Raw genomic sequence first — 25,841 nt, 5'->3', positions numbered from 1 at the left:
AGGAGAATGTAACTATACATTGAAGCATAACTTTGATTTATTTCATTAAAATGTCCTTCTAGTAATTTGTAATGTCTGTTGTGCTTTATTTTGCATTTATTTAGGCTGAGTGCAGACGTACTTTTTGGCCCTGCGGATTTTTCCGCGCAGCATGGAAGAAATCCGCAGGTCAAATGACCTGCATTTTTCCTGCGGATTTCTTCCATTTTTCATGCGGTTTTCATGCGGTTTTTGTGCGGTTTTCCATCGCGGTTTTCCCCCTGCGGATTTGGTGACAGGGGAGATGGAAAACCGCACAAAAGAAGTAACATGCTGCGGATATTGTACCGTGGGAAAACCGCGCGGAAAAATCCGCAGCGTCTGCACAGCGTTTTTTTTTTTTAGATTGATTTTAAGGCTACTGTACATCACAATGCAGAAATGCAACGTTTCTGCGCGGTAAAATCCGCTGCGGAACCGCTGCAAATCTGCATCGTGTGCACACAGCCTAATAGTCCTGACCATTTAGCAGAGTACTGAGGTCCCTTATTAATACTCAAGTCTGAGAATATTTCTTCTCATAGTGGAAGTTGGGTAATGTATCAGAGATAAGAATGCTATTATCCCTTTAATATCATGGCAATTGGTCACTCAATACATGATGCCTAAATGATGGGCATCAGGAATCATAGCCAGGCTGCGCGGTTGTGTGTATTTCCGCACATGGCAGTCATATTCGATACTGAATAAATCGAGATTTTTTTTATTCCATTTTTTTTCAGCATTTGCATATTATTAACATGTCTAGCCATCCTCTGATTTTCATAATTCCACACATTTTCCTACTCGATGTTGCAGTTGCAGTGTTGAGTGTATGACAGCGCAGGGATAGCATTATACTGTATATTCCATTCCGAAATATATTTTAATTTTTCTGGACAGTTTGTAAAAAAATCACGGCCAGACAATGGTTTTTACAGAAAATAATAAATCATTATGATTATAAGTCGTACATGTCTACAGTCTGTAATTCTGATATGAACACATCAGCTGCATTTACTGTAAATTGTCAAATGATGATAATTACAGTCAAAATCATCTGTATAAGTTTATTTACCTTAGAAAAAAAAAACACTTTTTTTCACAGGTAGTACAAAAAAGTGCCCAATTTTATGGACTGTCTATTGGCAACCCTGACCTACACACATATAAGGCTATGTGCACACGCTGCGGATTCCCCTGCGGATTTTTCCGCGCGGATCCGCAAGTAAAGTGACCTGCGGTTTTCCTGCGGATTAGCCTGCGGCTTTGCCCTGTGGTTTCACACCTCTACTATGTTAGGCTGTGTGAACACGATGCAGATTTGCTGCGGTTCCGCAGCGGATTTTACCACGCAGAAACGTTGCATATCTGCATTGTGATGTACAGTAGCCTTAAAATCAATGGAAAAAAAAAAAACGCTGTGCAGACGCTGCGGATTTTTCCACGCGGTTTTCCCGCGGTACAAAATCCGCAGCATGTTACTTCTTTTGTATGGTTTTCCATCTCCCCTGTCACCAAATCCGCAGGGGGAAAACCGCGATGGAAAACCACACAAAAAACGCATGAAAACCGCATGAGAAATGGAAGAAATTCGCAGGAAAAATGCAGGTCATTTGACCTGCGGATTTCTTACATTCTGCGCGGAAAAATCCGCAGGGCCAAAAAGTACGTCTGCACTCAGCCTTAAAGGTGAGAAACCTCTGCAGAATACGCCCAAACAATTGACATGCTGCGGTTTGTAAACCGCAGCAAAACCGCGCGGAAAAAACCGCAGCGTGAGCACAGCGGATTTGAAATGCCATAGGCTAACATGGTACTGTACCATGTCTGCGGAACTGCTGCGTTTCCGCAGGGCCAAAAACGCTGCGGAAACGCAGCAGAATCCGCAACGTGTGCACATAGCCTTAGCTAGTAATCACTGAAATGCCTGCCTTATGCTGACAACATTGATCAAGTAGCTTTCAGGCCTCGTTTTTTTTTTATTGTATTGTTGTATAACAATGAAAACTTGTCATGTACACACTTCTAAGCATGTGATGTGAAGTGTGCCTGCAAGGGTTAATTTTTCTTCTCACACTCAATCCAGCACTCAACTTCTCTTTTAGCTTAGAAAGTGAGCATAAATCAAACCCCGATTACTTAACGCTGCCACCACTCATCAAACACACAGGGGGATGAGTCCCCGAAATGTATAATGCTGTCAAGACAATCAAAAGGTCACACACTCTATGAAAGGCTATTAGATTCTTTAGCGCGAACAAAGACCAACTTGTTAAAGATTTTAGGCTTTAATATAAAAATATACAGTGCTTACAATAAATATATAAAAAGGTAAAAATACAATGACACACAAACATGCACAACAGTTATAAAATAAAAAGGGAGAAATAACAGAAAATACCTAAAATGTTTGCGTCTGCAGTTATCCTGTATCCTGAGGGAGGAAGAAGCGAATCATGGATCACATCAGACTTCCAGGCTGCCCCCACATGTGAACACTTCTCTAGGTGTAAACAGGGTTGGACTGGCCCACCGGAGAACCAGAAGATTTTCCGGTGGGCCCAGGTACTGACAGCTGCTGGCATACAGGGATGTCAGCTGCCTAGAGCCCCAGCTGCCCCAGGGGCCCCCAGTCAGTGGCGTGTCGCTAATAGCGGCACACCATGCAGCTGCTATGGGGCCTGTGAGTCAGAAGGCCCACCAAGAGAGCAGCAGTGGCAGAGCAGTGGGTGACAGGAGATAGGAGCCTGTTACTGTGGTTAAAGCCTGTGCCCGCTGCTAAAAAGAGATTAAAGGTAACCTGTCACCACTTTTTGCTTCCATAAGATACGGCCACCACCTTTCAGGGCTTATCATCTACAGAATGCTGTATGTGAGCTCCCAATCTGACCTGAAAGATAAGAAAAATAAGTTTTACTATACTCACCCGGGGGGAGGGGGGCGGTCCGATGTGGTCTGGTCCAATGGGTGTTGCAGGTTTGGGTTCGGCGCCTACCATCTTCATGCGATGTCATCCTCCTGCTTACTTCCTGGCGTGGCTCCTGCACAGTCATAATTCTCTACCCTGTTGAGGGCAGAGCAAAGTACTTCAGTGGGCAGGCACTGGGCCTTTCTGACCTTTCCCGGCGCCTGATCACTGCAGTTCTCTGCTCTGCCCTCAGCAGGGAAGAGAATTACGCCTGCGCAGGAGTGAAACACGAAGCAAGCAGGAGGACGACATCAGATGAAGATGGGAGATGCTGGACCCGGACCTGCGACACCCATTGGACCAGACCACATCGGACCACCCCCCCAGGGTGAGTATAAAAAAAGCGAGTAGCAGGACAGGCGTCAGCACCCGGGCAAGTGCCGGGACCCTGAGCAGGCGGGCGGGGGCCCACTGGGGCCCAGTGCTAGCACCCGCGAGTGGGCCACCCCCCGCTTGCTCAAGGCCTGACCATTTGCAACACTTACCTCTCCCCGCTGCCACGTCTTTTGACTGTGATGTTCAAGTCGGAGGGTGCGATGACGTCATGTCTGTGCAACCTTTGCCTGAACAGTGCGGAAAGCTGGAATTTGGCAGCGCTGAGCTGTCCAGAGCAGCGGCTAGCAACGAGAGGTATTTCATTTTTTTAATGTTTGGAGCGAGCATCATATACGGGCCCATCATACACTGAAGCATTATATATGGGGCCCATTATACACTAGAGCATCATATATGGGCCCATCATACACTGAAGCATCATACATGGGGCCATTATACACTGAAGCATCATCCATGGGCCCATCATACACTGGAGCATCATATATGGGGCCCATTATACACTGGAGCATCATATATGGGCCCGTCTTACACTGGAGCATCATATATGGGCCGATTATATATGGAGCATTATATGAGCCCATCATACACTGGAGCATCATATATGAGGCCCATTATATATGTAGTATTATATGGGGCCCATTCCGTGTGGAGCAATATATGGGCCCATCTTACACTGGAGCATCATATATGGGCCCATTATATATGGAGCATTATATGACCCCATCTTACACTGGAGCATCATATGGGGCCCATTATGTATGGAGCATAGCATCATGTAGGGCTCCTTATATATGGAACATCATATGGGGCCCATTATATATGGATCATCATGTGGTGCCCATTATATATGGAGCATTATATGGGGTGCATTCTGTATGGAGCAATATATGGGGCCCATCATACATTGCATGGAGCATTATATGGGACTCATTATACTGTAGTATGGAGTAATATATGGGGCTCATTATACCACATGGGGCACATTATAAATGGAGCAATGTATGAGGTCGATCATATACTGGAGCCTTATATGGAGCCCATCATACACTGTACGGATCATTATACAGTATGGGACCCATTATGTATGGATCAATATATGGGGTTTATTATTCTTTATGGAGCATTCTATGGGGCTCATATTTCCAGGATAACCTGGATTGTCACATTTAAGGGCATGTGCACACTTTTGCAGATTCGTGTGCCGATTTTTAAGTGCGGAATCTGCAGAATCCGCAGGTCAAAATGCCTGCGTTTTACCTGTGTATTTACTGCAGATTTCTAGTGAATTTTGTGCGGATTTGGCATGCATTTTTACACCTGCGGATTCCTATAATGGAATGGGTGTAAAAACGCTGCAGAATCCGCACAAAGAATTGACATGCTGCGGAAAATAAACCGCTGCGTTTCCGTGCAGATTTTTCCACAGCATGTGCACAGCGTTTTTTTTCATAGGATAACGTAGTACTGTACATCACTAGCGAATCTGCTGCGGATCCGCAGGGCCAAATCCGCTAAGGATCCGCAGACGAATCCGCATCGTGTGCACACACCCTAATAGATGCTGTGTGTGAGAATGGCTAATATGCCATTTTAACTATCCTGTGCCTCCCACCTGTCTCCATATATACAGACAGTAGGAAATATTCTGGCTAGTACAGATCATTTGCTAACCCCCTTTGAAGATCAGGGAAGCTGGGTTTTCGACACTTCTGTATGCTCCCAGGAGCTTCTCCCCTGTTGTCCTAAATCCTGCATAAGAGCATGCAGATGCTATATCCCTTGTGTATACAATACTGGTATATCCAGTTTCACCCTTTTGTCAACTAATTGTAACTCTACTGCTGTTATGATTTCCCTTATTGATTATATATTTGCTTCACTGCTATGTGAGGCATCGGGCCTCACAGTACTGATTGTATGTACCAATTTCGATTTCGATGTGACTATTGCTGCCTGTTTTGCCAGACTCTGCATATAAGAGCAGGCGTCCTTTTCAGTTACTTGAATAGCAGCTTGTGCCTCTGGTGTTTCACTGCACTGAGATCAGATATCGGACATTCACATGTTACTGTTCTATTAGCCACATGTGTTATTTCCTGCTCTTTTCCATTAGAATTTGATTGACATGCAAATTAGAATTGAACAATTAAATAAATAGGAGCATGTGGAAGAAGATATTCAGGGCACAATGCAATAGATGAAATGTTAGGCTGTGTGCACACGCTGCGAATTTTGCTGCGGTTCCGCAGCGGTTTTGGCCGCTGCGGACCCGCAGCAGTTTCTGCTGCGGTGTACAGTACAATGATTCCCTATGGGAATCAAAAACCGCAGTGCAGACGGTGCGGAATTTTCCGCGCGGATTATCTGCGGTTTTCAATCCGCAGAAAGAATTGACATGTCAATTCTTTCTGCGGATTCTCCTGCGGTTTGCCATCTCCTCCATTGAGGAGATGAAAAACCGCAGGGCAAAACCGCAGAGCAATCCGCAGGTAAAACCGCAGGTCTTTTGACCTGCGGTTTCACCTGCAGATTTTACAAAATCCGCGCGGATGAATCCACACCTAATCCGCAGCGTGTGCACACAGCCTTACAGCCAGAAAACCCCTAAGGCTACATTGCCATAAGCATGTGAGTGTTACCATCCAAGAGAAATTGATTGATTTTTGTTTTTCAGGTGTTGCTCTAGTTGCTTCCACTTTTTTTATTCACTGAAGGCGGCTGATTGACTGACTTTCTGAACTTTTTTTATTCATTGACTCTTAGGCTAAGTGCACACGTACCGGAATTCCGGAATTCCAGTCCACGGGAAAATCGCATTTTAAATTCCAGCGATTTTCCCGCGGAAAAACTAGCATTTTGCAAGCGTATTTAGCTTGCAAAATGCTAGCGTTTTCCAAGCGATCTGTAGCATCGCTTGGAGAACTGATTGACAGGTTGGTCACACTCGTCAAACATAGTGTTTGATGAGTGTGACCAACTTTGTACTACTGAGGCCGCCTATGCAGCATCAGTAGTAAAAGATAGAATGTAAAAAAAAAAATAAAAAATGGTTTTATTCTTACCCTCCGACGTCCCGTGCATCCGTTCCCAGTAATCCTTTGCGAAAATGCCCGCGATGACGTCCATTCTCGCGGGATCGCGATGTCTCGCGGTCATTCGCGATGATGTCGCGCGAATGACCGCGAGACTTCGCGATCCCGCGAGAACGGACGTCATCGCAGGCATTTTCGCAAAGCACTACTGGGAACGGGAGCGTGGAGAGAGGCGGGAATGCTGCGCGGGACGCTGGAAGGTAAGAATAACAATATTTTTAAATTCTTTTTTTTACAGGGATATGGTACCCAAAGCCCGGAGGACAGTTTCCTCTCCTCCGGACCGTGGGTACCATCCGCAAATGTTCTGCTTACTTTCCGCATGGTGTTCACAGCCACATGCGGGAAGTAAGCGGAACAATGCATTCCTATGGGTGCGGGATCGCCGCGATTCCGCAAATTAATGAGCATGGTGCGGTTTTTACCGCGAAGCGATTACGCCGCGGTAAAAACCGCAGCATTAGCACAGCATTGCGGAATCCCATAGGAATGCATGGGATGCTTATTTTTCGCGTTTTCGCAGCAAAATCGCGCGGTTAAAACCGCCGCGGAAACGCGAAAAAACGCCACGTGTGAACTCAGCCTTAGGCTGTGTGCACACGTTGTGGATTCTGCTGCGTTTCCCCAGCGGTTTTGGCCCTGCGGAAACGCAGCAGTTCCGCTGACATGGTACAGTACAATAAAAGCCTATGGGTTTTCAAAAACGCTGTGCTCACGCTGTGGTTTTGCTGCAGTTTACAAACCGCAGCATGTCAATTGTTTGGGCGGTTTCCGCAGCGGTTTCACACCTTTAACATAGTAGAGGTGAGAAACCGCAGGGCAAAACCGCAGGATAATCCGCAGATAAACTGCAGGTCACTTGACCTGCGGTTTTACCTGCGGATCCGCATGGAAAAAAACGCAGGTGAATCTGCGTGTGCACATAGCCTTAGGGTATGTGCACACGCTGTGGATTCTGCTGCGTTGCACATTACCTTTATTTCCTATGGGGGAAAAAAAACGCTGTGCACATGCTGCGGATTTTTCCGTGCGGTTTTGCTGCGGGTTACCATCCGCAGCATGTCAATTCTTTGTGCGGTTTCCCACCTTATTATGAGGTGTGAAACCGCAGGGCAAAACCGCAGGCTAATCGGTAGATAAACCGCAGGACTTTTGTCCTGCGGATTTCTCTGCAAAATCCGCACAACCAAAAAACTACGTGTGCACTTACCTTTAGGCCTCGCTTATACGAGTATATAACACAGCTAAGTGCTATCTGATGTTTTATCGGATAGCACTCGACCCAGTGTTATACTATGGGGCAGCCTAAATTTGCAATTTTTATTTATGCCGATTCGGCATGAAAAAACAATTGCAGCATGCTGTGGGTGCATCCGATATTTGGATCACGGTCACCCATAAAAATCTATCGGTGAGTGCAGCACGATTATCACAGACACTGAGACAATGGAAAAGATGGAGAAATTAAGATCACCATCTTCTCCCCAACTGTGTGGCATTTCTCTTATGTGAGAGAATAGGATCACACTAAGGTGACACTGGGTTCAATCTCTGTCAGAGTTTGATCCAAGAGTATTTGCATAACTGATCCGATTCTCTAGCATGAGAAAATCAACAGTTGTGTGACTCCAGCCTCAGCAATGCAAGCTAGATGGAAAACTGGAATGCAAAGTATGTCTTCTGTTTCATCCCCATCTCTATATATAAAAATGAATGTGTGTGTATCACCAACCAATCACAAAGCATCTTTCATTTCACCAGAGCTGTTCAAAAGAAGCTGAGCTGTGATTGGTTGCTATGAGCAACAGTTTTCCCACTTCACAACACCTCAGCAGACACTGACATGGTGTTATGATTCCACCACACGGCGGGGGAAGAAGGTGCCACTGAGCTCCACCCCCCACTGACCCTACCTACTTGCCGGTCCCACCCTAGCCGGTGGGCGACAACTGGGCGGCGGTCCCTACCTCGGCGTAAGTGCAGGGAGCTACAGTGAGGGTAAACCGAGGGTGGAATGAGTGCAGGACAACCTAAGGGAGGCAAGCAGCAGCAAGGAGGACTACTAAAGTGAAACTAAAGAGTGAATGAACCTGAAGGGTTAAACCACTAAACCCCAAACTAACACAAAAATACTAAGCTTTCAGCAAAGACAAAAGCGGAAGACTGGAGTCCAGAGGTACTCAACGAAAGAGAGACCGGGAGGCTGTCAGAGGTTGTCCAGGACAGCGCGGTAGAGAAGGCAGGAATCCGTACCACAGAAGAATCACCGGCAAGGAGTGAAAGCCCTGTGGAGTGCTAAATAGGAAGAAGGCGGGACATAAGCACAGGAAACAGTGAAGCAGCCAATCACCAGAACGGAGGAGAACGAAGAACGAAAAGAACTAGTTGATCAGAAACTGTATATTCAGACTGGTTGTGTGGCACAGCCAGTAAGGCAGCGAGACTTGCTGTGGAACACAGACTAGACCCCGGTACGAATCCTGACATTACCCCCTCCTTTATGAGGGGCCTCTGGACCCTCACACAGGGAAGGCTTCTCAGGAAAATTGATATGGAACCTCTTACATAACCTGGGAGCATGAACCTCAGAATGAGACACCCACGACCTCTCCTCAGGGCCATACCCCTTCCAGGTACTGCAGGACCCCACGAACTTTCCTGGAGTCCAGGATCTTTCTTACCTCAAACTCGGGGTGACCAAGTACAACAACAGGAGCAGGAGGTGTGTCAGCCGGACAAACTGGATGTATGATAGGTTTTAGGAGAGAGACATGGAATACCCTATGCACTCTCATCGCCTGAGGGAGGTCCAATTTGACAGAAACAGAGTTGATTATCTGAGATATTTTAAAAGGACCAATATACCGGGGAGCCAGTTTACCAGAGGGGACTCTTAGTTTCAGATTTTTAGTAGAAAGCCACACTTTCTGCCCCACTTCAAAGGAAGGACTTCTCCTCCTTTTCATATTAGCAAAGTGGCACTGTGACTCATGAGCCTTTTTGATGTTGCTTTGGACTTGCTCCCAAACTGACCGCAGATCAGAGGAAACAATCTCTACCTCAGGATTGTCCGAGGGGTCCCCAGAGAAAGAGCTGGATTTAGGGTGAAATCCCATGTTGCAGAAGAAGGGAGATATCCCTGTGGAAGAGTTCACCCTATTATTTATGGCAAACTCTGCCAGGGCAATAAAAGATGCCCAGGTCTCTTGCTTATCAGCCACATAGCAACGTAAGAATTGTTCAAGGGCTTGATTGGCCCGTTCTGTCTGCCCATTGGTCTCCGGGTGAAAGGCCGATGAGAAAGCAAGGGAAACGCCAATTTTACTACAGAAAGCTCTCCAGAATTTGGAGACAAATTGGGTACCCCTATCTGACACAATATTAGAAGGAATTCCATGCAGCCGCACCACATGATTTAGAAACAAGGGGACCAATTGCTTGGCGGATGGCAATTTGGGTAAAGGAATAAAGTGCGCCATCTTACTAAAGCGATCCACCACAACCCACAAGGTAGTCATTCCCAGGGAGGGGGGTAAATCAGTAACAAAGTCCATGGAAAGATGGGTCCATGGCTTGGAGGGAACAGGTAGAGGACATAGTTCTCCCAAAGGCCGTGAGCGGTTAACCTTAGACCGGGCACAAATGTCACACGCCTTGACATAGGCAGTGGCATCCCGGCGTAAAGTCGGCCACCAAAAATTTCTGGAGATTGACTCCATAGTACCCGAGATACCAGGGTGACCTGAACGAGGAGAGTTGTGGTGTTCATTCAGCAGTCTCAAACGCAAATGACAGGGAACGAACCATTTATTATCAGGAGAGCCGGACGGAGACAAATGTTGAAATTGCTTAACTTCAGCAAACAAATCAGAGGAATTAGCAGCCAAGAATACTTTATCAGGTAAAATGGGAACAGGTGGGATGTTTGACGGTTGTTCAGGCAAGAAGCTTCTAGATAGCGCGTCTGCTCTGGCGTTTTTGCAGCCGGGTCTGAAAGAAATCACAAAATTAAAACGTGAAAAGAACAACGCCCACCTTGCCTGTCTTGGATTAAGCCGTTTGGCCGTTTTGAGATATTCAAGATTTTTATGGTCGGTGAGGACAGTAACAGGATGTTTGGCCCCCTCCAGGAAATGCCGCCATTCCTCAAAGGCCAATTTTATAGCGAGCAGTTCCCTATTCCCAATATCATAATTTTTTTCCGCTGGGGAAAACTTCTTTGAGAAGAACGCACAGGGTTTCAAATGAGTCAAAGACGAAGTCCCCTGAGAGAGTACTGCCCCCACCCCTGCCTCCGAGGCGTCAACCTCAACCACAAAGGGTCTCTCCTGATCGGGCTGGGTAAGAACAGGAGCAGTGGCAAAGCTCTCCTTAAGAAACGTGAAGGCGTCCACTGCATCTTTACTCCAGTTTACCAAGTCGGAACCTTTCACAGTAAGATCTGTGAGAGGTTTCACCACAATGGAGAAGTTTTTTATAAACTTGCGGTAAAAATTGGCAAACCCCAGAAATCTTTGAAGAGCTTTCAAAGATGCAGGACGAGCCCAATTAAGAACCGCTTTTACCTTCTCCGGCTCCATTGTGATGGCCTGGGGTGTCAAAATATGACCCAAGAAAGATAGACTTTGGACCCCGAAAATACACTTTTCTTGCTTGGCGAAAAGTTGGTTATTGCGGAGTACCTGGAGTACATCCCTTACATGATTTAAATGTGAGTCCCAGTCAGGAGAGAACACCAAAATATCATCCAGATAGACAATTACATAGCGGCCAATAGCATGTTGGAAAATATCATTAGTGAAATTTTGAAAAATCGCCGGAGCATTGCACAGCCCAAAGGGCATAACTAGACACTCGAAGTGGCCCTCGGGGGTATTGAAGGCGGTCTTACACTCGTCGCCAGCCTTTACACGAATGAGATTATACGCCCCTCTCAGGTCCAACTTCGAGAACCATCGAGCCCCCTGAACCTGGTTAAACAGGTCCGGAATCAACGGTAGTAGATATTGGTTACGAACAGTTATTTCATTAAGACCTCGGTAGTCTACACACGGCCTAAGGCCTCCATCCTTTTTACTGACAAAAAAGAAACCTGCGGCCAGGGGTGAGGTGGACGGACGGATATGCCCCTTTCTTAGAGCCTCTTGTACATACTCACGTAAAGCTTCTCTTTCAGGAGATAAATTATATAGGCGTCCCTTATGGAATTTACAATTGGGAACCAAATTGATAGTACAGTCATAGGAGCGATGAGGTGGCAACCGCTCAGACTCCTTCATAGAAAAGACATCTGCGAATTGGCCCAAAAGATTCTGAAGAGAAGCTTGTACGGAGACGATACCACAAACGTGTGTTAACAAGCATTTCTGTAAACAATCTGCACCCCACTTCTCTAATTCACCAGAAACCCAGTTAATGTTGGGGTTATGGAGCTAGAGCCATGGAAGCCCCAGTATGACACTAGTTGGGAGGTCATGCATAACCAAAAATGACAGCTGTTCCACATGCAGTACACCAACCTGAAATGATAGCAATGGAGTACAGAGACTAATCTCCCCACTTGCTAGTGGGGTGTTATCAATACCAACTAATTTAGTGGGGTGAGCAAGTGGAATTAAAGGAATACCCAAAGAGACAGCAAACTCATAACACATAAAATTAGCAGTAGCCCCTGAATCAATCATGGCAACTCCTTCTCCCTTAGAGGAGGTGAAAGCAATAGAAATTGGCACTAAGAGTCTCTTAGAACTTAAAGGAATTACCTGTCCACCCACAGGCCTAGGTGGTGTATTCCGAGAAGATTCCTGTGGAGTGCCCGGGCGCCGCGGGCAATCCTTTATCCAGTGCCGAGGATCCCCGCAGTAAAAACAGGTTCCAAGTGCGTGGCGTGGACGGCATGGACTAGGATCTGTGGTAGCTTGCATGGCTCCCAATTCCATAGGTTCGGCAGCAGGCAGATTCGGAACAGCCGGAGTGACCCTAGAGAAAACGGAAACTTGTGCTGCTGCCTGCTCCGATCTCCTCGCCCTTAACCTGCGATCTATTCTGACCATTAAAGCCATCAGCTCCTCCAGAGACTGGGGCAGGGTGTAGTGTACCAGTTCATCCTTCAGGGCTGGTGAAAGGCCCCGCTGAAATTGATTCCGAAGGGCGGGATCATTCCAACGGGTAGCTAAGCTCCATCTACGAAACTGGGTGCAGTAAACCTCTACCTCCTGATCACCCTGGGTCAGGGAGGTAAGGTTTGCCTCGGCCAGAGCGACTTGGTCAGGCTCATCATAAATATTCCCTAAGGCTTGAAAGAAGTTGTCTACTGAATCACAGAGATTTGAATCTGGCGGCAGAGAGAAGGCCCACTCTTGGGGTCCCTCCCGTAAGCGAGAGATTATGATAGACTCTTTGAGCTGGGGGGCCAGAAGAAAGAGGTCGTAATTGAAAATATAATTTACAATTTTCTCTAAAAGAAGCAAATTGGCTTCTATCTCCGAAAAATGACTCGGGTAAGTTAACTCTAGGCTCAGAATTAGTTGTCCCTGCAACGGCAGCTGCTTGAATTTGCTCCTGATGCTGGACCTGCGCAGCAAGATCTTGCACCAGCTGAGTAAGACCCTGCAATTGATTGACTAAGGAGGTCATAGCGTCCATAGGGAAGGCCGGTGATTCTGTTATGATTCCACCACACGGCGGGGGAAGAAGGTGCCACTGAGCTCCACCCCCCACTGACCCTACCTACTTGCCGGTCCCACCCTAGCCGGTGGGCGACAACTGGGCGGCGGTCCCTACCTCGGCGTAAGTGCAGGGAGCTACAGTGAGGGTAAACCGAGGGTGGAATGAGTGCAGGACAACCTAAGGGAGGCAAGCAGCAGCAAGGAGGACTACTAAAGTGAAACTAAAGAGTGAATGAACCTGAAGGGTTAAACCACTAAACCCCAAACTAACACAAAAAATACTAAGCTTTCAGCAAAGACAAAAGCGGAAGACTGGAGTCCAGAGGTACTCAACGAAGGAGAGACCGGGAGGCTGTCAGAGGTTGTCCAGGACAGCGCGGTAGAGAAGGCAGGAATCCGTACCACAGAAGAATCACCGGCAAGGAGTGAAAGCCCTGTGGAGTGCTAAATAGGAAGAAGGCGGGACATAAGCACAGGAAACAGTGAAGTAGCCAATCACCAGAACGGAGGAGAACGAAGAACGAAAAGAACTAGTTGATCAGAAACTGTATATTCAGACTGGTTGTGTGGCACAGCCAGTAAGGCAGCGAGACTTGCTGTGGAACACAGACTAGACCCCGGTACGAATCCTGACACATGGTGGGAGAAATATAGCATCTTCAGGAACATAAGCTCCCAGCCATTGTCTGCCCCCCTGAAAGGAGCACAGAGCACATGACAGAAATGAATCCCCCCCCTCCTGTGCCCATATACACATCACACGTTCTCCATCCCATAGGCACATCTTCCCTCTTAAAGGGATCATTGCTATGGAAGTCAGAGAAAATCCATCCAGCGCTTTGGTTTTGACCCCAGGACTCCCTTAAAGGAATCCCCGGTATGGAAGTTAGGACCGTTCCACTCAGCTCTGTGGTTCTGACCCCAGGGTCTCTTAAAGGGATCATTGGTATGGAATTTAGGGCAAATCCACACTGCGCTTTGGTACTGACCCCAGGCCCTTCTTAAAGGGATCTCCGGTATGGAAGTCAGGGCAAATCCATCCAGTGCTTTAATTCTGACCCCAGGCCTCTCTTAAAGGAATCCCCAGTATGGAAGTCAGGGCAATTGCCTTCAAATGCTCTGGTACTGACCCCAGGCTTTCTTAAAGGGATCTCCTGCATGGAAGTTAGGGCAAATTCCTCGGCGCTCTGATTCTGATCCCACGGTTCTATTAAAGGGATCAATGGTATGCAAGTCAGGGCAAATCCACTCAGCGCTCTGGTTCTGATCCCAGGCTCTCTTAAAGGGATCCTCAATATGGAAGTTAGGGCAAATCCACTCAGCGCTCTGGTTCTGACCCAAGTCCCCTCTTAAAGGGATCCTCGGTACGGAAGTGAGGGAAAATCCACTCTGCGCTTTGGTACTGACCCCAGGCCTCTCTTAAAGGGATCTCCGGTATGAAAGTTAGGCTGGAGTCACACTGGCGAGGAATACGGGAGAGTAAGAGGCGCTAAAAGCACGCATTAGACACGGACAAATGATTCTCTATGGGGTCACTCGCACCAGGCGTATATTTCTCCTCTGTATCCTACGCTCCGTGCCACTCGCAGCATGCTGCGATTGTCAGCGTACTACGCCCGTAGTACGCCAATGCAAGTCTATGGGTGCGCAAAAAATACGCATTACACACGGAACACACGTGTGACCTGCGAGCAATACGCAGGTCTTTTGGCTGGTGAACAGGAAATGGGCCAATCCATCATCAGGAAGCGTAGACATGCAAATGAGCTCAAAAAGCGCTCCAGACATCCAGGAAGTCAGCCTCCACGGAGTACAGCAGCAGCATTGCGTCCACATATATTAATGTAGAGATGCTCATTGTGCTGGTGCAGGAGCGTCCAGAAATATGGGACCCACGCGACGCAAACTATGCGAACCGCACAAGAAAGGAGGCGTCATGGAGGCACATCTGTCGCCAGATGTACCATGACTTTGGTGACAGACCACGTGATGAGCAGCATAAAATTCATAAGTGCAACCATAAAAATATAATTAACGTTAGCGCGCGCTATAAAATGAATCTACAATCAGCCCCCCCCTTCCCGTGCATGTACTTTTATTAGCCTCATGAGGCCGTTACATTAGGATGTGACACGTGGCTTCACACAGCCATAATTAGGGGTTAGGCCACAAGCTCCTCATCCTCCTAGCCACTAAAATTAGTTTCAGGGGAGCTAATGAGACCCTGGGTATCGGCCCAATTACATATGCCACCATGGGTAGAACGCACACCCCATAAGGCCCCATGCCTAGACTACTGTTTGAAAATGTGACCTCTCAAATATGTGATTTTGACAATCTTTCCTGTCACATTGCAGTGGAAGATGTGATGAAACGGTGGAGAAGCATCCGGGACCAGTACCACCAGGAACGCCAGCAGCGGTCCAGGAGTGGGGATGCTGGCCATGTAAAGCGCAAATATATCTACTATGACCGGCTGAACTTCCTCGCCCCAATTCTGGCTCTGAGACCGTAAGTACATACCTCACACCACATGACACAAAAACATTACACAAATACTTTACAGGGACAAAAATATTGATGTATTTTTGCCTCTGTTCTATTTCATAACAGAACTCAATCCAACCTTACGGATCGAGGAACGGCCTCAGAGGCAGAGCCCATTATAGATCCTGTAGGGGATGAGGTGGCTGGCCCATCTTCTCCCCCTACAAGAAGGATGGCTGAAGAGGAGGCATCACCAGAACACACAATGGCTGCCCGACACAACACACCACCAGGACGGTCTGCAGCTGCAACCTCACCCATCCTGGAAGAGATGGGCAACTTGAGCAGCAGCCCAACTGCCCAGATCAGGCCCTCCCCACAGGCTGCTCTAGCATCACGGCGAATAAGAAGAAGGCGCCAGGTCACCATTCAAGAGAGCAGGACCAATGTGGACACTGGGGTGCTGAATTACTTGTCCAGAGTCACTACAGATGATGGTGAGGAGGCCTATGCACGTAGCCTCACCCTTTATCTCCGTGCCCTTACCCGTGAGGTCAGCCTCCGTATTAGGGGATGTATTCAGATCCTGCTTGATGCAAGCACCTCCCCCCCAATACCCCATATGAGGTGTTTGAATTTCTGGAGAGGTGGCAGCTCTCACCAAGAAATTTAATGCGCATGAGACCATCCACACAGATGCTTGCTCAAGCAGGGTCTGAACAGCCCCTAATACGTGGGCCAACACCTCAAGCCCTTCCTCCCCCTACCCATCCTTCTATTCCGCAGCCCCAAATGTCTTCCTCAAGCCAACCCCACCAATATGGCCACTTGTACCCACCCAGTGTTGGAGGCTGGTCCCAACCTGGTTGGGGACGATCTGGCTATCTTGGTGGGTATGAGCCACGGGCCTGCCATAGCCAACAAGAAGCCCCTCACCATCATCATTACTCTGGCCAGTATCACCAACAGGCCCAGGAGGCTGGACAACAACAGCATCATGGGCAACAGTATGGCCCCACACAGGGCGATGTTGCCCACAATGTCCAACAGCACCCACAGGCTGTTCCTCCCCGTTCCCCTTCCCCTACATATGAGGATTTATGAATCAAAAATTTGGAGATGTCCAGTTACATGTAACTGGTGCTTCTAATCTAGACAAAAAAAACAGGTGTTCTCCTTCACCAACATTTAGAACATAATTTAACACTCACATTTTTAAACAATGTTTTCCAAACATATGAAACAATCCATCATGACAGGCAACGCTACCTCACGCCTTTCACACAGATATTACATGTGTGTATAAAAGAGAATATTTAAATGCGCGATACTGTTACCTGAAAGGATGAAAATACACTAATCACTTGCTGATGCATAGGAAAGGCGTGCTTGCCTTTAGTTAAGTAGTTAACTTTGTTATTGGCAATCTCTAGTAAACCAATTTGAGGCGACCAGCATTCACAATATCACGCTCTCTCAATGTCTTAACAAGTGAGTTTTGTATTTTCATCCTTTCCAGTATAGCATGCTTAAATATTGTCTGTTCTACAGACAGGTAATATCTGTGTGAAAGCTGTGAGGTAGCCTTGCCTGTCATGGTGGAATCATTCTATGATTGGAAAACATTATGAGGAAATGTGAGTGTTATCTTACTGACTTTATTTAGGTGATGGAGCTCACCCTTTGTTGCCTAATCAAGGTTAATGTAGGCATGCAGCAATGTTGTTATTGCATAATGTTTGTTGCAGTTTTTTTCTGTAATGTTAATGTTACGCCAAGTTAAAGAAGGCACAAAGGGTCATTTTGGCCATTGCCAAATTTGTGTTATGGCAAAATTATGTTTGCCTTTAAGCAAAACAAAAAAAAAAAAAGGCAAAACTAAAAATTTGTCTACTCTAGTTAACGTCTCTGTGTGATTTTTCACTATCCCTCACAACATACTAACAGACACCAACCAATGCAAAGAAACACTCATAGAATCATAAAAAGGCTTGAGTAATATATATTTAGACACACTTTTAAAAAAACAAATTATAATATAGACACAGCATTCTCTTGCCAAGAAGTTGCCCCCTCAGGTGAGATAAAGTAATTCGTGAATATATCACGCACTTTGAGGCCAGAGAGCGGTCTACGTTGAGGGATGATAGGTGGTCTCACCCTGCGCACATTGTCCGGCCTACGCACAACACCATCAGAGGAGGAACAATCATGTATCCTGGTGAAGTTATGCAGAACAACACAGGCTTTGACAACTTCATTCACATTTTGCTCACTCAACTGAATGGCAGACTGGAGTACCCGCCATTTGGCACAAAGAATCCCAAAGGAACACTCCACCAGTCGCCTAGCACGTGACAGGCGCAAGTTAAAAATTCTGCGCCTGTGGTCAAGGTTGCGCCGGGGATATGGCCTCATGACATTACGTGATAACTGAAAGGCCTCATTTGCCACAAGGACATAAGGGACTGATTGTTCGGGGGAGCCTGGTAGCTGGCGTGGTGGTGGTAGATCCAACTGGTTGGTGCGTAGCCGCCGACCCATTATGGAAGTATTGAAGACTCGAGAGTCTCCCGTCCTTCCATAGGCCCCAATGTCAACAATTATAAACTTGTATTGAGGGTCTACCAGAGCCAACAATACAACAGAAAAGTATTGCTTATAATTGAAGAATTGGGAGCCTGAGTTTGGCGGCTTACGCACCCTGATATGTTTGCCATCCAGGGCCCCAATACAATTTGGAAACTGGCAGTCCTCCTCAAAGTCCCTTGAAATCCTTAACCAGTCTTCCATCCTGGGCTCGTGTAGGACCACCTGATGGAGTCTTGTCCAGATTTCTGCACATGTAGACCTCACTATGCCTGAAATGGTTGACTTTCCAATGAGAAACTCATGGTGGAGGGCGGCATAAGACAGGCCAGTGGACAGGAAGCTGTAGAACAACAGAAATAGTACAGGTTAGAATGGCTAAAGTAAAAAAAAATCAGTTACATGCCGACCAAACTTGGTAGGAAATGAGAGAGAACAACACACACATATTTGGTGGCACAATGACTAAGTGATATGCAGTACATATTAGATGTAACATTCTGCTGTGTCAGGTGAAACATATTTTGAGTAAGATGAGGGTATTAAACTTTGTCCAAGAAGGCCAAAAAACATAAATTAACACACACATTATGAACATAGAGAATGTGGTTGTGTAGTACATACCGTATTGTGAGTAGAAGTCGCTCCTCTGCAGATATGGCTTTGCGCATCCTAGTGTCCTGAAAGGTGATCCCAGGGCGCACTGTCTCCAAGAGGCGATCAAATGTGGAAATGCTCATTCGACAGTACTGGTAAAATTTCTCCAGATGTTCCCGCAGAGACGAATAGAGGCGGTGAAAATGACCTCTTGTGAGTCGTTGCCTCAAAAGTGGATGTACCCACATGCGTCTCCTCCTCCGCGGATCCACTATCACAGGATATGGTTGGCCAAAGCGCCGTGACAAAAGCCAGGTAAAGAGAACCTGCTCGGTTGTATTGAATGTCAGACCCTCTGCCATGCTGCACAAAGAACACCAACACACCTCGTGAAAGCAAGGTGACAAATGTACAGAATGTAGGCAGCCACCTGTTTCTGAGTGTCTAAATAGGGTGCAGGCTAATGATTTAAATTGTTTGCAGGCCTCAAAACCGTTAAATGTCCATTTTGCAAGGCTGCGAGAAAATCTCGCCATACGGATTGCATACGGATTACATACGGATACACACATGCGCAAAATACGCGACCTCACCTTGCTTACGGATGACCTACGGACCACTATTTAGTGGTCATTGATCCGTATTACGCATGTAAAATACTAAGCATATTTTGCGCAGGTTAGTGTGACTCCAGCCTTAGGGTAAATCCCTCAGCGCTCTGATTCTCATCCCAGGCTTCTATTAAAGGGATGATTAGTATGGAACTCAGGGCAAATCCACTCAGCGCTCTGGATCTGACGCCAGGCCTCTCTTAAAGGGATCCCCACTATGGAAGTTAGGACCATTCCACTCAGTGCTCTGGCTCTGACTCCAGGCTGAGAGGATGATGTGGGATATTAGGAGTAGTAGTCCAGTGGCTCTGGCTGACGGGATGATATGGGATATTACGGGTAATAGTCCGGTAGCTCTGGCTAACGGGAAGATGTGAGATATTAGTGGTAGAAGTCCGGTGGCTCTGGGTGATGGGATGATGTGGGATATTAGGGGTAGTAGCCCGGTAGCTCTGGCTGACGGGATGATGTGGGATATTATAGTGAATGTGGCTATGCGGAATGGGCGGGACTATACACTCAGCTTTATAGATATAATCATTATAATTTATAATAACTAACCGTAGTTAGTTACTATGCCCGGGCAGCGCCGGGCTCTTCAGCTAGTATACTATAATATCAGATAAGAATTGCATATGGTCTGAGTCTCATGGACCAATGACAAGGATCTGTTTTTCAACCCCATCACAACCTATGATGTATATATACATCACAGGCTGTGTCACTGCAGTCCATGCGGGCTCCGGCGCTGAGCCCGCATGTTTTCCAGCACGTGACAGCTCATTTCATGTTACATGTTAAACGCTTCTGTCAATCTCCGACAGAGCTCAGTGCTGAAATCTCATCTCCCGATTTCTTCGCGCTAAGATCTCCATCTGCGCATGCACTGCCCCCGCGGTGGCCATTTTCCTGGAGTCCAACTCACAGGAAACCATAGACCTGCCAGGGGCTCTGGCCTTTCACAAAATGTTGGCAAGAGCCCCCCGCAGCACCACCACCGGGACACAGCGCAGATCGGCATCGGACACCTGCAGCAGCATGCCGCACATCAGAACACCCCGTCATTCCAGCCTGCGGCCTGCAGCAACGCGCCACTCTTGCCTCCTCCAGCAACGACCCTGGACCCTGCTTCACCGCAGCCACCACCCCCGGTAAGTAATAAGACGCATTGATTATAAGAAGCACCACCATTTTATTAAAAAGTTTTTCCTATTTTTCTCCTCAAATTTTGGGGTGCGTCTTATAATCTGGAGCGTTTTATAATCCGAAAAATACGGTATTTGGTATTGCCGCATTCAGAATCATCTGATCTATCAAAATATAAAACAAATTAATCCAACTGGTAAATTGCGTAATGAGAAAAAAAATCACGGCAGAATTACGTTTTTTTGGTCGCCGCAACATTGCAATAACAGGCGATCAAAAGATCATATCTACCCCAAAATGGTATAAACAAAAACGTCAGCTCAGCATACAAAAAATAAGTCCTCAACCAGCCCGAGATCCCAAAAAATGAAGACGCTACCAGTCTCCGAAAATGGCCTCATTTTCTTTATTTTTACAAACTTTGTTTTTTTTTCACCACCTATGTAAAAAAGAACCTAGACATGTTTGGTATCTGCAAACTCATAATGACCTGAAGAATTTTAGTTGCAGGTCAGTTTTAGCATTTAGTGAACTAGGTGAAAAAAAAAATATTGTGGAATTGCAGTTTTTCTGCAGTTTCACCGTACTTTGATTTTTTTTTCCCATTTTCCAGTACATGATATGGTAAAACCAGTGATGTCTCGTACAGCTCGTCCCACAAAAAAACAAGCTTTCACACAGCCATATTGACCAAAAAATAAAAAAGTTATGGCTCTGGGACGAAGGGGAGCAAAAAACGAAAATGCAAAAAAAGAAAATTCTAAGGTCGTGAATGGGTTAAAATGGATGTGTGTATGGATCAAGGAGACTCTGTGAATCTGTGTACAATCCAAGGGAACAAAGAAAATCACATGGATGTGTGAATGCAGCCTAAGGGCTCACACCCACTTGCGATTAAATCACATGAATGCAATCTGATTAAAAATCAGATTTATTTAGGACGAATGTTATTCTATGATTGTGTGTTCATGTGCAACTTTTTTTCCAAGTCAGATCGGAACACGATAGGACTAGAGAAAAAAAATCACAGCATGCTGCGATTGTATGTAAAAATTGGATCGCATTCACTAATAGAAGTCAATGGGTATTATGAAAAAAATTGCACGGCAATCGGATCATGTGAGTGCCGTACATTTTGTAAGCACCAATGTCCTTTGAAAAGTCGTCAGTTCATCTGCTGCGTACAGTAAAATCACAGCGTGACCAGACAAAATGGTATAGAGTACATACACATAGAATAGGTAGCTAAAAAGATGTCAGTCACATATATAATTAGTACAGTGCTTGTGTAGCTTACTGTACATTTGTTATTTTACTTACTAAATTATTTTCTGAAAAAAATGTAGTGGGATCCCCCGACAATTTATTAACCAGCAGAGGGAAAGTGGACAGATGTATACTTAGCCTTTCATGGTTATTAAAATGGGGGATCACCTCCCAAAAAATGATGTAGGGTGCCTCTCTAATTAATAACCAGCAAAGGCTAGGGAGACAGCTGAGGGCTGATATTAATAGCCTAGTGTGGGGCCATGTATATTGGCCCCCTCGCAGACTAAAAACCTCAGCTCTCAGCCGCCTCAGAAAAGGCGCATCCATAAGATGCCCCAATTCTGGCACTTAGCCTTGCTCTCTCCCTTTCCCTGATGCAGTTGCAAGTAGGCTGATAGCTGAGGGGGTTGACATCAAGTCCGGGGGTTAGTAATGGTGAGGCGTCTATAGGATGCTTGAGGTGCTGTCAGAAAAGTCCTGGGAGTTCACAGCTAATGATCTCAGTTCAACTCACTGACTTCAGTGTGAGTGCCGTGGGAAAGTTCTGAGCTTGCGCTGATGTTGTTGAGTTGCTCTGAGTTTATTGACTCTGAACTCCGATGATCTTTCTGACGGCACTGCGTGCATGAGGTGAAAGTGTCACGGTCCTGTTAAGGTCGGCGTGCAGCCACCGCTGAGCATGTACTCACCCACACTGCAGAGGGGGTCAGACACGGCCTGATAGTTCAGACAAACAGGACCTGGAGAAGCTAAAGTCAGTGAGCAGTGAAGGACCTACGGTCATGTGACCGCAAGGGGGCGAGGCTTAGCGTCCTGCTGTCAGAGATAGGCAGAACACTAATACAGGAATTCTCAAAGTCAGACAAACCGGGTCATACACAGAGATAACAGTAAAGTACCAGGGATGAGACAGAACAGAGAGTCGGGGCCAGGCAGTGGTCAAAGCCAAACAGACATAGAAGGTACCAAGCAGAATCCAACAAGCAGTATCCAGAGAACAGACCGAGTCGTACACAGAGTATCAGATAAACAAGAACACAGCACAAACACACTCAGGGGTCACCACACTATGCCAAGGGCGAAAGTATAACTGATGGGGATAGGAGCTTCCTGAGGCTATAAGAAGCCTTTCCCAGAACCAGGGAGAGGCCATAATCATAAGCCTCAGGTGTGCAGGTAAGCCTGCACTGGGATCACAACCTTTAACCCCAGAAATGCCAGTCATCAGCACTGGTTCCAGACATTAACCCCACATGTGCGAGTCAAACCCGCACTGAGATCATGACAGAAAGGAGTTCATTGGATATGAACCCCGCTCGAACAATAACACGTCAGTGGGCAGGTGAGGAATATAGTTGTTTATTATTTTAATTCTTTCACAGGAGTGGATTGGGCTTTGCAGTGAGTATATGTGTTTTTGGTAAATTTAAGTTCATTAAAGGAGTCTTTGTCATTATTTCAAATAAAGAACTTTACTCTGAGTGTTACTTTTTTTTTACAATTTGACTATGGGGTTAGTAATGGGAGCGTCTTATAGACGCCTCTCCATTACTAACCCCTGGGTTTGATGTCACCTGACAATACAAAACTATCAACCCACTTGCTATCGCACCTGGGCAAGTGGAAGAGTGAGACTGTGCCAGAATAGGTACATCTTATGGATGTGCCTTTTCTGGGGCAGCTAAGAGCTGATGCTTTTAGTCTGGGAGGTGGCTAATATCCATGGACCCTTCTTAGGCTATTATCAGCCTGCAGCTGTGTGCCTAGCGTTTGCTGGTTATTAATTATAGGGGGGCCCTACGTCATTTTTTGGGTGGAGTCCCCGATTTTAATAAGCAATAAAGGCTAAGTATACTGCTGTGAGCTGAAATTAATAGCCTGTGAAACTCCATGAGTATTACCCCTTTCCCAGGTTTTAAACGTCTGCCCCCAGCTGTCTGTTATCCCTCTGCTGGTTAACAAACTTTTGGGGTTCCCACACAATTTTGTTTGGAAATTTAATTTTATTTAGTAATAAAATACATGTACAGTAAATTACACATGCAAAGCTCTGATTATATATCTCACTCACTATTTATATTTATCTATCTTTCTTTATCTACTGTATCTATCTATTTTGTGTGTGTATATATATATTGTGAGAATCATGTTGGAATAGTGGATGAGGGCAGGTATATCTTTCCTATGTGGCCTAGTCTGGTCAGTATATCACCTGGTTACTAATGAATAATGGGAGGCGGATATAAAAGGATGCCAGGTGGTTGTGTGAGTGTCTCAGCCTGGGAACACAGAGAGCCTGTCTGTGTGAGAGACACACGTGAGTGAAAGCAGTGCCCACTGAAACTGTGGTTTGGCTGGACGGGAGAAGCCCGCCAGTTGGTAGTTAGGTTGTACCTTGTTTAGTTAGTGCCGGACAGGCAAGGATTTGTTTTATGGTTTTTTTTCTTTATGCATTGCTTTCACCGTTAATAAACCTGACCCAGTGTCAGTTATACCCGGACCCCGGCTGTGCGCCTGAGTTTCATGCTGAACGCACGTGACCTTTGACCCCAGCAAAGGTGATCCCGGAGTGTTTTATCACATTGTGATGGAGAACACGGGCATCACGTGGGAAGCATGAGCATGGAGGACGTGGTGAAAGCGCTGGTACAGTCCACCGTTGTCCAGCAAGAAGCTAATCGGGTGATGATGGCCCAGCTGAAGGAGTTGGTGGACATGACAGTTACCTATCGTTCGCTTCTCCAGCAGGTGGCGCAGCGCTTGGCAAGCTTACCTGAGGTTAACCTGGAAGCCGAGTCGAGAGTGATTCACGTGAGTCGGTACTGGCAGAAGATGACGACCGAAGATGACGTCGAGGCATACCTGACCACGTTTGAACGGACGGCGGCGTGAGAAAAATGGCCGAAGGCACGATGGGCCGGCCTGATTGCCCCGTTTCTTTCCAGTGAAGCCCAAAAGGCTTATTTTGACTTAGAACCTGAAGCCCCGCAGGACTTTGACAAACTGAAAGCCGAGATCTTGGCCCGACTGGGAGTGACGACCGCTGTCCGTGCACAATGGACTTATCAGCCGGATAAACCACCGCGGTCACAGATGTTCGACCTGATCCACGTGACGAAGAAGTGGCTACAACCCGAGGTGTTGACAGCGCCAGAGATAATCCAGAGAGTCGTCATGGACAAATACCTGAGAGCCCTACCGCCAGCCCTGAGGAAATGGGTAAGCCATGGAAATCCTACGACGGCAGATCAACTGGTGGATCTGGTTGAACGTTACTCCGTGGGGGAAGGACTCCGAGACGACGCTACCACACCTCGTTCTTCATCATCTCCACGTGGAACCGGTAAGACTGTTCCAGGGAGTAGGGGAGAAGGAAAAATCCCTAAGACAGTGGGGGAGGAAAACGGGATTGCCCGCACTGCAAGGCCGAGAGTAACGAACTATGGTCTAAGCAAGGGGCCCGTTAGGTGTTTCCGCTGCCAAGAGATGGGACATATTGTTGCGAACTGTCCGCTCACGACTGAACCCATGCAGTGCGACGTCACAGACTCTAAAAACCGCATGTCTATGGTTGCACGGGTAGTGAGTGTGAATGCTGGTCAAAAAGATGTGGAGAAACGCTTGTGTGATTTAACTGTTGATGGAAAAAATGTGGTGGCATTGTTAGACTCGGGAAGTGTGGTGACTCTGGTGAAGGCCAGTCTGGTGTCAGCCCCAACTGGACCATCAGACAAATTTTCTGTAACGTGTGTGCATGGAGACACCTGTTCGTACCTCACCACGGTCATATGCATTACTACTTCCTATGGGTCTGTGCAACATAAAGTGGGACTCGTCCCGGCGTTGTTGCATGATGTTATCCTGGGCCCGGGATTTTCCCCACTTCTGGCAATTGTGGGAGAATCAGTTGATACCTCAGGGTAATAGTGTACATGATTCTTCTCCCAGGGCGCGTGTGGGTCCCGAACCCCTGGAATAGGTCTCCCCGGAAGACTCGGGGGAAGAGTCTGCTGGAAATGACCCGCAGTTCCCGTTTTCAGTCATGGCGGGTGATACG

Source organism: Dendrobates tinctorius, unplaced genomic scaffold, assembly GCF_039654945.1.
Source record: "Dendrobates tinctorius isolate UK_male_01 unplaced genomic scaffold, ASM3965494v1 ptg000103l, whole genome shotgun sequence".
NCBI classification, from domain to species: Eukaryota; Metazoa; Chordata; class Amphibia; order Anura; family Dendrobatidae; genus Dendrobates; species Dendrobates tinctorius.
The sequence above is the reverse complement of the archived record's forward strand: the minus strand, read 5'-3'. Positions refer to the sequence as shown.